The following is a 12,103-nucleotide window of genomic DNA, read 5'->3' as shown; positions in this document are numbered from 1 at the left end:
TTTCCTCCAGCGCCACAAAGCGGCTTTGTTCCTTCTAAATCCAAGTTTCATAGTTGTTTTCAGTGAAACAGTTGCTCCGACAGACCATACGTCATTACACTAGACAAAAAAGTATCGTCCGAATTTGCACTGGAAACACGAGTATGAACTGTGATGTATTTTCTCTTTAAATAGCTCTGTCCACCAGAAAGCTCTCAAAACAATGGCCAACTCAGTATTAAAGTTTCACTTTTTTTAAACTTATTTTTTTAATGTTTTAAAATTTTTATTTATTTAGTGGGGGGGTGTGATTAGATTTATCGATGTATTTATCTAATGGAGCTACTGGGGACTGAACCCAGGACCTCGTGCATGCTGAGCACGCGCTCTGCCTCTGTGCTACTTTCCACCCCAATAAACCCATATATTCTTAATGAAACAAGCAAATTTTTAAAAAATCTTACTGGTGCACTTGGAGGATGCTAGTGAACCAAATCATTATTTGGAACACTGGCAAATAAAGGTGAAGTACCAAGCACTTATCTTGCCTTCCTCACAATAACTGTGCCTCAAATTAACCCAAGAGTCAACTAGGGGGAGAATCTCTTACAGAATTATTAAGACCAATAAATAAAGAAGGAATGATAAAATCAGAAAGGTGCTGTGGCCAAGAGCAGTGAGGGCCTCCACCCAAATGCTCCTAAAACACTCCAGGCTTCCAGAAAGACAGAATCCACCGTGTCTGAGTGACTTCGAGCCATGAGGGAGCCCTGAGCACTGCAAGGCCTGCACGTGGCCTTGACCTCTCCCTCGGGCATCTGAAGCTAAATAATTGCTTCCAGAGTATTGAGCGGACCGGAGAGCTCGGTGTGGCAGAAAGAGCACAGGATTTGGTTGAACCTTAGCTTTGAATTTGTCTCTGACCCAACCACGTGCCTTCTCCCTCCTGTTTCAGGGGCCTCTGTTTTCCCTTTCAATGGCTCACGTGCCTCAGGAAGAGGGGCCGCGTGTGCGCCGGCCTGCGAGCGCCCCAGTGCAGACGCAGCTGGAGCGGGAACGGGGGTAGTCGGGAGGGCTTCCTTCAGGGGGTGAGTCTTACCGAGGACGCTCACCCCGGATACCACAGACATGCCAAGGCTCCCCCGGGGGCCGCCAGCACGTCCCCAGCCACCTGGCGGCCCTCACGGAAGCCTCTGCCTCCTCTGGGCTTGGCCTCCTTGGCCCCCACCTCAGGCCTTTGGGGAGAGGCTGACATTCACTAACAAAGGGGTTCTTTGAGAAGCCTGGGAGCTCAGAAAGAAAAACACGAGCCTGACTCCCCACCTGCCTGCTTGGCTGCTGTGTAAGAGCTGGGGTGGGGCTTGGGGGGGAGGCCAGGCAGAGTGGCTCACAGCGGCCGTCAGTCCCTCTCCCACTGGTTCTCCCTGGGACCAGACAAAGGAGGGACAGAGAGTGGGAAGAGGGCGGAGGCCACAAACAAAAACTAATTAACACTGTCTATTTTTCTTTCTCTTTCTAAAGGTAATCTCTTAATCCTAAGAGCTGGGACCGTGTGCTCCCTTGTCTATCACCAGAAAGGGGAGGGTCAGGAGGAAGCCATGGTGTGCAAGGCCTCACCTGTTAGACTTTTCTCAATGGCTCTTTGTGTGGCAACCTCCTGTGAAGGGCAGGAGGCCTTCTAGGCTCTGACAACCGTGGCCAAGGAGGGCCACCACCAGGAAAGCCGTGACGTGGACAGACTGGGAACTGCAGGGAAACCGGCAGGTCAGGACTTGAGTCACCAAGGGAAAAGGAGGGAGTGCAGTTGCTCCTCAGCTGTTATCCAGATAATATCCTCCACTCCATCGGCAGGTTTCTCCCCATGTCCCATCACGCTCCACCCTCTCTCTGCCTCCACCCCATCACCACTGCAGAGATAAAGAAACCAGAGGCCCTAAAACTAGCAGTTTCTTTTTGAGGTCTTTTTGTCCAGGCTTCTCCACAATGAAGACAGGAAAGCCTTCACTGTCCTGGTCTCCATCATTTGGAACTGGGGAGAAGGAAGAAGAAAAGAGATGACTGGAAAGGAAACAGGAAAAGTAATTTGGAACCAGTTGGAAACTGGGAAACTACTCATATTCTTTACGTAAGTAAACGGACCACCACTCATTCAGTTGGTTCAGCCAGACGCTGGGCGTCACTGATCACGTCACTGATCCCTTTCCCTCATGCCCCCTGAGTCCACGGCGAAGGGTCCAGGCCACTGCGGCCTCCTGCCTGGGCTGCTGTGATGGTCTTAACTGATCTCTTGCTCTAACACATTGATGTTCTTCAACTTCACTTGCAGATCACAACCAGAATTTCCTTTCTACTGCACAACTTGAGCATGTTTCTTCCCTGCTTCAATGGCTCCCTGTTGCTCTTAGACTGATTTGCAAACTCCTGAGCACAGCATTCAAGGTTCTCCAGGATCATCAGGCCGCTGCTTCTCCCATGTTCCCCCAGCAGGCAAAGCCCATCCTGAGCCAGCGTGACATGAGGGACGTGGTACATTCTGCCTGGGCCGTCCCTTTCCCTACTCTGGCTGACTCTCAGCTGTCCTTTGGGTCTCAGGTGGGTTGTCCTTTCTTCTGGGCACTCCCCTGACCCTCCTGTACTGGGTTGGGCACCTCTCCAGTGGCCCCCCATGATCTCTACTTGCTTCCATGGTGGGAACTACCCCACTGCCCACAACTGTCTTCTGGATCAGGCTGCAGGCTCTTTGGAGGGGCTTGCGGAGGTAGAGCGGAAAGGCCTTCTCCATGTTTTTAATTTGCATGAATTCAACTGTAAGACCACGTTAAAGAGAGAGAAAGAATGAGGGAGGGATGGCTGAGAGGCGAAACTGAGGCTATTAACTAGGTACTTATATAACCATTTAAGACGTAAACATTTAAAACTATAAGATTCGTGCACCCCCATGTTCACAGCAGCACCATATACAACAGCCAGGACATGCAAGCAACCTACACGTCCCTCACAGAGGGCTGGACAAAGAAGCTGTGGTGCATTTATACAATGGAGCACTACTCAGCCATAAAGAAGAAGAAAATAATGCCATTTGCAGCAACATGGATGAACTTGGAGATTGTCATACTAAAGTGAAGTAAGTCAGAAAGGGTAAGATTAATATCATATGCTATCACTTAAATGTGGAAACTAAAAAAATGACCCAAATGGACTTATTTACAAAACAGAAACAGACTTACTGACATGGAAAAGAAACTTATGGTTACTGGAGGAAAAGGGGGAGGGGAGGGATAAATTGGCAGTTTGGGATTAGCAGATACACACTACTATATATAAAATAGATAAACAACAAGGTCCTACTGTACAGCACGGGGAGCTATATTCAATACCTTGTGATAACCTATAATGAAAAGAGTATGAAAAGGAATATATATATATATATATATATGTATATATAATTGAAACACTGTGCTGTACACCAGAAATTGACACATCGCAAACTGACTGTACTTCAATAAAAAAAATAAATTAAAAAAAAAGCATAAAGGAGGGAACAATGGAGAATTGCTGTTCCACTGGCACAAGCAGTCCTGAGTGATTTCCACTGAGCGGCAATCAGCCTACATGTGCCCCCCACACAGCATCTTGGCGAGACAAATGCAGATCCCTGCTTCAAGGTTCTGTTTGTTTGTTTTTGTTTTGTTTTACAGCACATGGTCACTAGACATAACCCATGGGCATCATCTAGCGAGGAAGCAGCAATAGGTCCCAACACAGGAGGCGGCGCTGGGGACCTTGGACTTACGGAGACACTGCCTTCCATTCCCTAATACAGTAGTGAATCCTTAAGGGATTTCCAAGGCTGATCGATGCTATATTTAATTTTTGCATTTTGTGTGACTTTAGAATGAACACCCCTGAAAAATACAACTCCCCTTGATCAGCCAAGCTTGCCCCCCTTCTCCTGGCAAACACATCCTCATCCCATCTGTACGGCTATTCCAGGAGCTGTCATGTTCTCACCTGACCCAGCGAGGACAAGTGTCTTCTCCTCCAAGACTATATTAATAGTATTAATATATTATTCTCCAAGATTATTATTAATGCAATTATCTTCTTCAAGACTTAACAATAATTGAGATCCAGATAATTAAAGCTGTATCCTCTCTCGCAGGTGAAGCTGTAGGATGAAATACTAAAGGGGCATGTTTTTCAGCACATGGCAAAAGCTAGTCCACTGAAAGGAGCAGACGAGATGGAGAGGGAAGTGACTGAAAACGGCAGAGGCTGGTTCAGCAGCTGTGTGCTTCCTATCACTGGACGGTCATTCGCGAAGTCTGCTGGTGGAGGGGTTACTACTAGTTGGCTGTATACCTTCTTGGTGCTGATGCTGGGCATATGAGGAAGGACGGCTGCCCTGGTGAGCTTTAAGCCAGAGTCTGTGTGACTCCAGGGGGTGTGAGAACAGGTGTGGGGCAGTTAAGCAGGAGGGACGGGGAGGAGAGGGAAAGGAAGAACGGTGGGTGAGGGTGGGAGAAGAGTGAGTTCGCTGTGGCAGAGATGAGGTAGAGTGAATTAAGACACAAATATTTAGCCAAAGATCTAACCTAGGCTGGACAGTTAGGAAATGGAGGAAACGTGCCAAAGAGCGGCTAATGACCCCACAGCTATGCAGCTGCCAAAGTGGCAGAGCCCAGATCTGCTGCCATCTGTGTGACTCCAAGGTCCACGCTTATCAGTCACCTGGTCTCCTCCCTTCTTACAACAGATGAAGACAGTGAGGCTTGGAGAAATGACGTGACTTGCCCAAGGACACCAAGATACTCCCGCAAAACCAAGCCAAGAACCACCAAAACCCAGTCAAATCCTCCTTCCAGGCCATTTGTGGCCTCCTGTGACAGCCAAAGAGGAGGAGGGAGGAGTTACTGAATCCCTGCAAGGCCCTGAAAAAGCCTCTTCCCTCACCGGGGCCCGTCACCTCCTCAGTGAACTAGGGAGGATACTGACAAGGTGTCACGGGCAGCGAGAGACTCCTGGGAAACACAACCCCCTGACGAGGAGAGTCCGAGCAACTGCTTGCTTGTCGACTTAGCAGGGCAGGGCAGGATTAACTTGATCTCAAAGGATCAGGGTGAAAACAAAGGTGTAATTGTTATTACAATAATGATAATCACTTATTAATCTGCAGATCCAGATGTTACCCCGCCCTCGAGTGGCTCACCTGTTATGATTGGGGATAAGCCAGCGGTGAGGTGGGGACGGGAAGGAGGAGTAACTGCCCAGCGAGGGACAGAAGGTAGAAAAACAAACTGGAGAAAGCAAGCACGCTCGTGTGGAAGGCTGGCGAGAGTCTGACAGGCCGGAAACTTTACAGTAAGTCGTACACTATTTCCACTGGGGAGATTTTTCAGTGGAGCCCAAATTTCTCATTTTTCTTATTAGGAACTAAAGACAAGGATGTTAAGTGAACTGCCTACGATCACCTAGCTTGTCAGTGACAGAACGTGAACTAGAACTTGGGTCCTTTGACACTTAGTTCAGTGCTGGTCCAGTAAGAGCCCACATGGGTCCTGGAGAATGCAGCATGTGGAGGTGAGAAAGACTGGACGAAAAGGCGTTAGGATGCTGGGCAAAGGGGCTAGTCCCCCAGGATCAAATGCCCATCTTTGTGTTCCATCGACGTCCCTCCCCCAGTGCATTTCACAAAGTGCAAGGGGGCCCAAGTGTGAGAATAGCCCTCAAACTCCAAATGTGAGGCTGCTCCAGGCCAAGCTGGCCTACCAGAGTGGCCGAGAAACCGCTGGCCCTCAGGGAGATGACGTGGCGTTGCCACTGCAGCGTCTTCACTTCTCCAGAAGTGAGAATCCACATAACGCAGGACGAAAACAAAAGATGTCAAGAGCAAATGCCTTCTAGTAACTGTTTTCCGCCCTGGAGTCAAACAGCATCAGGTCCCCCCTCTACATGTTCTCCCGGTAACTCGCGCCTCTTCTTGGCAGCACCTACCACCACAGGGGTTTTACCGGGAGCTACGTGATGAGTGACTACCTGCCTCCCTTGCTAGATGGCAACGCGGTCAGGGCAGGCAAGCCCCCCGGTTCTGTCACCACTCTGTCTTTGATTCCTGGCATGGAGTTTCACTATAGGGAACAGACAAGATGCGCCACCCAGACCCCTCTCAAGGGGAACACAGACAGCAGACAGCAGACAGCCTCCAGCAGTCAGCAACTTCAGGGTCCACCTCGGCTGCCGAGAGCAGCGACTCTGAAGGTCATACCTTTCGCAGGGGGCGGTCCACATTTGGTGACTGAGTGAAACAGGAGGTGGTGGACTGAATGGTGGCCCCCAAAAGATGCCCTAACCCCCCAGAACTTGTGAATGAGACCTTATTTGGAAATAAGGATGTAATTAAGTTAAGGATTTTGAAATGAAGTCATTTTGGATTTAGAGTGGGCCTTAAATCCAGTGACAGATGTCCTTACAAGAAAAAGGCAGAGAAAGACTTGAGATTGAGACACAGAGAAGCCCCACGAAGACAGAGGCAGAGGCTGGCGTGATGCAGCCACAAGTCAGGGAACATCTGGCGCCTCCAGAAGATGAAGGAGGCGAGGAAGGGTGCTCCCCCCGCAGCGCTGGGGAGGGGGCACGGCCCTGCTGACGCCTTGCTGTCGGACTTGTGGCCTCCTGAACTGAGGGAATAAATTCTGTTGCTGTCACTGGCCACAGCACCCCTAGGAAATGAAGACACAGGGGCATAAAGGGCTCCATCTGGGCCACTGTCGCATGGCTACTGAGGGGCTCCCGCTGCAGAGTTCTCCGCTGGCGCCTGAGGTTCTGTCGGGCCTGAATCACGTTCAACTTTTCTTTCTTCCTCCTCTAGCAGAGTTCGGTCCCTACTAAACATCGCACACTCCAAACTCTGCCTCACGGACTGCTTCCAGAGAACCCAGCATGACATACTATAATAAAACATCTGTTAAATAAATAAATTACGTAGACAGTTCCTGGAAGGCAAGAACTGTGTCTTATTTATGTTTATGCGTTAAAGCCCAGCACAGGGTCTCACACATGATACATGTTCAGTAACAATTTCTTAAGTGAAAGAAAGAATGCGTTAACACATAAATAGATCAAACTGAACCTACAGAGTTGAATTTTGGCAAAATACTTTTGTGTATTTCTTGCGAGCCTACCCTGAGGAAAGAAGAACAGAAAGAAAGAAGGAAGGAAGGAAGGAAGGAGGGAGAGGGCTCGGGGTGGCTTGCTGTGTCAGGAACTCGGCTAAGCACTGCCTTCAGGCCCCTATGAGGCTGGGGGCGCAGAGGACACCAGCTCCACAAAGCCGGCTTTCCCTCGGGGGCAGCACTTCTGTTCTTGCAGAGCTGAGACCCTCCCTGTCGGCATGCAGAAATGACCTCCCACCCGGTCCCCAGCCATTCTGACACAAATCCTTACGGATAAGCATTTTTAGTGCAAAGAGCAGAAATAAAACAGAAGGGACGTGTTCAGACAAGGCAGCGGAATGCAGGTGAAGGGGAGAGAAGTGCCACTGTTCTCAGCAGCTGAGAAGTCTCTGCGGAGGCGACGCGACCTCGGAACGCCTCTCCCCGCCGCGTGTCTCAGGGGAACGAGGCCTCGGAGGTCGCCCGCTGCAGCGTCTTCTTCTACTGGTGGAGAAACTGCAGCTCAGGGACAGCGAGGGACTTGCTCAAGGTCCTGCTGCCAGGTGTGCGGCACAACGAGGCCAGAACCTCGGAGTCCTTCCCCACAAATCTGAGCGGGGCAGCAGGAAGGAAGGACTGAAGGGGCGGGAGGAAGTGGGGGACGAGGGGGCGCTGGCACAGTGAACAGGTTTCAACGTACGCAGCGGGAAGGAAGTCGCCAGGCTCAGCCAGGTGCTGTGGGCAGACGGGACCACTCACTCCCTGTAACAGCTGGGAGAGGCCAAGTCTGCTGTCTTCACTCAGCATCTGGGATGGTGAACTCGGGTGCGTCTCCCAAGTAAACGGCAGAGCCAGGATTCAGGCTCGTCTGTCTGACTCCAAAAACCATACTTTTCCAGGACAGCATGTTACAAGGGAGAAGGGTGAGAATAAAGTGTAAAGTCAAATGATGGACAGACGGGGAAAGTTTAAGGGAAAAGAAGTATTGGTTTTGGAACTACAGTGGAAGGAGTCCCGTTTAGCAGTCAGGAAGTCTGAGCTCCCATCTTCGTGAGGCTGAATAATCATTATGTTTCTCTGGCCTCGGTTTCCGCATTTGTAAATGGCTACACGGGTCCCAGGTGCAACCATGATTTTATCACAGACTTCACGTGCGGCTAAGTGGGAAAGCCTTGGTCTCTCCTGCCTCAAACTGTCCTCACACATCATTCATCGTTATTTGCAACACCATTCTCCACGAGAGGACACTGGCAATCCAGCCTCATCAGGACCTTATCTGCCAACGACAACTACGTTATAGGACATTACTGGCAGCCCAGAACCCACCCTGGGCCGTTTCAGAGTCTTCCTCCCTCTCTAAAGGTGTCTTGACTTTGACCACCATTAACTGGCTTTGCCTGTTGGTAGGTAGCTGGTTTTTGTTCCCCTCACTGGCTTGCTTTCTATACTGGGTCCTTGGAAAATCTGGGGCAGGGGTGTGTGTGTCTCATTGACTCAGGGCTCTTGCTTTCCTGTTTCTTTTTTCTGAACAAGTCAGTACTAAAGCCATCAAGAGGGCTGAGCAGGGTCAGGCATCCATGCAGGGGCGTGGGGCAGGCATGAGGGAGCCGCAGTGGCCCAGAGCAGTCAGGCTGAGCAGGATAAGGAGGTGTCCATGTGGGGAAGGGGTGACCCAGCACAGGCTGCCCGAGTCCGAGGTGGGTAAGGACACCTGCACAGGAGGGGAAGCAGGGGCCGCACCTGGAGGCTGGCTGGATGCAGCGGGACTGGCCAAATAAGCAAATATATTAAGTACAACAGGAATGAGTTTTTCACTGTTGTAGAAGGCAGTTACAAACAAGGGAAGGGAGAAAAACAGAATAAACCCTGTGGTGTCAGCCTGAAATGGAAGTACGGGTATGAATTCATTGGTTTTGGAACTACAGTGGAAGGAGTACAGATAGATTTAGAAATAAAAGGTCCCTTCTCTGACCCAGAGAGCTTTTGTCAGGATAGAGAAATAAACACAGATACAGAAAGTTAACAAAAGTTATCTGTCCTGTGCCTCTGTTGCCTGTCTTTCTAGAGTTGTCTGTGATAATAACAATGCCATTATTATCAACAGTAACAGTCACATTTATTGAGCATTTCCTCTCTCTCAGGCACAGGACTAAAGGCTGTAATCTGCCCAAGGCCACACACCTGACCAGCCGCGGAGCCGAGGAGAGTAGACAGCTTTGCCACGGTGACGCTGCACTGGGCTGGCTGCTTTATGTGGAGCAAGGCTGGGATGGAGATTTTGGACAAAGCACAGGTGAGCAGGCAGGGGTGCCAAGTCACAGACGGAGGAAGCCGACAGAAAGGGGAGCTTTCTCTGTGGGACCTGATTCCCCACTAGCTAAGCTGATGGCTTTTGCATTTTCTTGCCATGAGGTTCTCCAGTAACGAGACAAATTACTATGTCAGCCCTCCCTTTGCCAGCAGACAAAGATGCCAACCCTGCCAGACGGTCTCCTGCGGCTTTCCTTAATGCTCCAGGCCAGACGCAGGCTGTCCCGTGAGCAGGAGCCACAAGCTGAGCTGGACTCCCAGTGTGGGGCCTCGGCGGGACCTCAGAGTGGCCTCCAGCGGGGTGACTGGGTGTCAGAGAAAGTAAGCAGACTGAATGGCGCGCCCTCGCCTCATCTGCTCTTCCCTCTCCTCCTGGACCTTACAGACTTCATTGAACTGTCTCCAGGCTGAACGCAGGGAGCCCGCCTTACGCCCAAGGCCCAGTGCCAGCAGCTCCTGTTCCCGCACGGACAGCATCCTCCCTCGCCTCTGCACGTCTGCCTTCCCCTTCCTCAACTCCATCCTCCATCGAGTCTGCTGCTCAGGGAAGCCCTCCCTTAATTCTCTAACAATTTCCTCTGGCACAGAGTCCGAAAGAGGCTGAACTTCACACTTTAGATCCAGACCAATGGCTCCACGTGTGCAGGGCTGAGTGAGCGCCTAACCAGGGCAGCGGGTGCTGGCGACCAAGACAGGAAGGGAGACGTGGGCCAGCCTCACGGAGGTGACGAGAGCAGGGAACACAAAGTAAACAAAGAATTCCAAGTAGGAGAGTCAAGACGGGGAAGCGAGGAGCATGTGAGCGCAGACAACAAAGGAACTTATCCAAATCAAAGGATTCGGGGAAAGCCTGCCAGATGCTTAATTTTCTTACTCTTTAGTCACTTTGTGCTTGGAAGTCTAGTCTTCTCAACACACTGCATGTGCTTCAAGACCAAGAGCCACACCTGACTTAGCGCCAACGTCCTTAATAGCTGTTAGTCCACGAGAAACCAACAGAAAACACTGGCTTGCCTGAACACCGCGAAGGTGAGCGGTGTGCACGGGGGCCACCGTGCAGCCGCCTTGCAACTCAAAATGTTGCGGAAAAACATGTGACAGCTGGGTGTTACAGCTCACCGGGTCCGGGCGACAGACCAAACAGCACTCGCAGACTTACAGAACTCAGCTTTATTACCCCACCGAGCCTAGACAAGTCGACACTTCAAGCTTCGGACCCCACCTGTAGGCTTACACAGGCCTTTTATAGGCTGCCAGTTTTACACTTTGCAACATCATATGCAAATAAAGTACAACAGAAGTTGACCAACTAGGAACAAGCTTTGTAGAAATAGACCAATCAGGAGTCAGCTCTATGCAAATGAAGTACTACAAATGGACCAGTCAGAAGTTAGGGAAGTAGGCCAATCAGAAGTGAGAGTAATAACCAATCAGAAGTGAGAGTAATAGCCAATCAGGAGTGAAGGAAATAACCATTCAGAAGTGAGCTCAGGGAACCAATAGAATTCTAGGTGTAAGTTAGCCGCTTTAGAGGCAAAAAGTGAGATAGAGCCTCTGGGCCAGGGAACCGACGGTTCTAAGAGGAGAGCAGCAGCCCTGCCCAGGGGTCCTGCCGGTCTTTTTGTGGGGCTTCCCGCCTCAACAAGGAAGAAAATATTTTTATATTCTGCATAAATTTTGCTGCCCCAGGTCCTCTGCCTCACTTCCTACCTTAGTTTCCTCTCTTTGCGCCGCCCTGGCATTGGCCTAGGAGGAGGCCCAACCCCAAATAAAAAGCAAACGTGGACCCTGCACAAACCCGCGTGCAGGTCACCAACAGAAAAGTTCAAGGACTCCGAATCCAGCAGCCTGAACTGAAGGCAGAAATGCTGACTTTCTTCCTGAAAAGCCCACTATCAATTCACTTTAACAAAATTACTCTCATTCAGCGTTAGTGACAATTACACTTGTGCTCAGAAGCACGTACGCACTGGGACGGTACGTGGGTAGCTGGGGTGCAGTCAGCCCGTCGGGGAGCTTACAGTCAGGAAGGGACCCAGTCAGAGATGATGACAATAATGACAGTCTCCAGCAAGTGGACTACCCCGGTGCCAGGTGCCGAGGGCCCTGTGCCTGTCAGCTTCCCTGTCACCCCATCCTCCCGGCGAGGTTTCAGTGTTCCCATTTTTTTAAATTTTTTTCTAATGTCTCCCTTCCCTACACTTTCCCCTTTGGTTACCATTGTCTTCTATGTCCGTGAGTCTGTTCGTGGTTTGTAAATAAAATTTGTATCATTTTTTTTAGATTCTACCTATAAGTAATATCATATGATAACTGCCTTTCTCTGCCTGACTTACTTCACTTAAGTAGGATAATCTCTCGGTCCATCCATGTTGCTACAAATGGCATTATTTCATTCTTTTTTATGGCTGTAATATTCCACTCTGTATATATACACATAAACACACCACAGCTTCTCTACCCAGTCATCTGTCAATGGACATTTACTTTGTTTCTGTGTCTTGCCTATTGTAAATAGTGCTGCTGGTGAACATTGGGGTCCATGTGCCTTTTCGAATTATAGTTTTCTCTGGATATAAGCCCAGGAGTGGGATTGCTGGGTCATATGGCAAGTCTACTTTTAGTTTTTTAAGGAACCTCTATACTGTCCTCCAAGATGACAC

The 12,103-nt window shown here is 50.0% G+C and overlaps 1 long non-coding RNA gene across 8 annotated transcripts; it reads left to right on the top strand.

The window, feature by feature from the left end:
* Positions 1–1,580: 1,580 nt before the first annotated feature.
* On the top strand, positions 1,581–11,805 carry LOC140691108 (uncharacterized). Of its 8 annotated transcripts, none has more exons than XR_012066582.1 (5): positions 1,581–2,104; positions 2,306–2,571; positions 2,928–5,340; positions 9,272–9,423; positions 9,594–11,805. It is a non-coding gene; the product is annotated as an uncharacterized lncRNA (long non-coding RNA). The 8 variants fall into 8 exon arrangements; XR_012066578.1 differs by lacking the exons at positions 9,272–9,423; positions 9,594–11,805 and adding an exon at positions 5,967–6,969 and having other exon boundaries at positions 1,581–1,743; positions 1,952–2,104; XR_012066576.1 differs by lacking the exons at positions 9,272–9,423; positions 9,594–11,805 and adding an exon at positions 5,967–6,969 and having other exon boundaries at positions 2,928–3,103; positions 3,678–5,340.
* The last annotated feature ends 298 nt before the right edge of the window (positions 11,806–12,103 follow it).

The sequence above is a fragment of the Vicugna pacos genome, chromosome 33 (assembly GCF_048564905.1).
Source record: "Vicugna pacos chromosome 33, VicPac4, whole genome shotgun sequence".
Classification (NCBI taxonomy): Eukaryota; Metazoa; Chordata; class Mammalia; order Artiodactyla; family Camelidae; genus Vicugna; species Vicugna pacos.
The sequence above is the reverse complement of the archived record's forward strand: the minus strand, read 5'-3'. Positions and strand labels throughout refer to the sequence as shown.